The sequence below is a fragment of the Larimichthys crocea genome, unplaced genomic scaffold, assembly GCF_000972845.2.
Source record: "Larimichthys crocea isolate SSNF unplaced genomic scaffold, L_crocea_2.0 scaffold209, whole genome shotgun sequence".
NCBI lineage: Eukaryota > Metazoa > Chordata > Actinopteri > Sciaenidae > Larimichthys > Larimichthys crocea.
The window spans coordinates 1-1,243 of NW_020852786.1; the positions used below are offsets into that span (position 1 = coordinate 1).

The 1,243-nt window shown below is 39.3% G+C and overlaps 1 pseudogene; it reads left to right on the plus strand.

The window, feature by feature from the left end:
* The first annotated feature begins 1 nt into the window (after position 1).
* The window catches only part of LOC109140730 (alpha-2-macroglobulin-like), a 2,928-nt pseudogene continuing 1,686 nt past the window's right edge, over positions 2–1,243 (plus strand).

The following is a 1,243-nucleotide window of genomic DNA, read 5'->3' on the forward strand; positions in this document are numbered from 1 at the left end:
CATGGCTCCCTCAGCCTTAGGTGAGCATCGAGCTTTCACACTTTGGTGTGAGATGTTAAAGGATGCCATGCTGGGTAACTGTTGTTCCTCTTTGCACAGCCAGACTTTTCCATCACTATGTATTTCACATTGTGTGTGTTGACCTTTTTTAGGAGTGGTGAATGTGTCTGTGACTGCTGAGGCTGTGGCATCCCAAGCTTCATGTGACAATGAGATTGTTAGTGTGCCAGACAGAGGTCGTATTGACGTGGTCACACGATCTGTCATTGTAAAGGTTGGTACAAGATGACAAAGAAAAAGTTTGTCTTTTAACCAGCATTTTTGCCATTTCACACATTATTTTCTTCCCTCTCAGGCTGAGGGAACTGAGCTGACAAAGACCCACAACTGGCTGCTCTGTCCAAAAGGTCAGTATGGTTTACAGCAGGGATGGGGCAAGAAGTTAGGAGGAGTCGAGTGGTGATAGAAACATTCATTAGTTACAGGTAGCAGTTAATTTCATTATGATTATCATGTTTGTGCAAGCAAGCAAACGATCTTACATTTTTTATAAGTGATTACATTTTAAATAATCAATACACAACCATTAATCAAATTAATAACTAACAGCAGTCAAGGTCAGAAAACCTTATCATACCATAGCTGTTACTTGGTGTTTCTGTAGTGGTTAAAATATTCAAAAATAAACATATTAGCAGTTTGAATTAATTTAAAACTCTATGACACCAAACTCCGTTTAAGAAATATGACACTTTGGGGTGGCACTTTGCTCAGCCGGTAGAGCAGCTGCCCCATATGCGAAGGCTCGCTGCGGCTGGCCCGGGCTCGAGTCCTGACCTGTGGCCCTTTCCCGCATGTCATTCCCCATCTCTCTCCCCACATTTCCTGTCACTCTTCAGCTGTCTCTATCAAATAAAAAAAAAGGCAAAAAAAATTATCTTAAAAAAAAAAAAATGACACATTAACAATTCCTTATGTGTCTGTAAATACACTCATTCAAGATAAAGGACATCATATCTTGACAATTCTACATCAATATAATTTAACTATAGAACTATTTGTGGCATTCTGTCTCTCATATGATATTCCATTAATAACATTTTTGTTTTATCACTGATCTCTGCTTGATGTTTGTCTTCATAAGATGTTTGTTCTCTGTCTTGTACACAGGAGAAGCTTTGACAGAGGAAATAAACATACAACTCCCTGAGAACATGATTGAAGGATCTGCCCGTGCTTCACT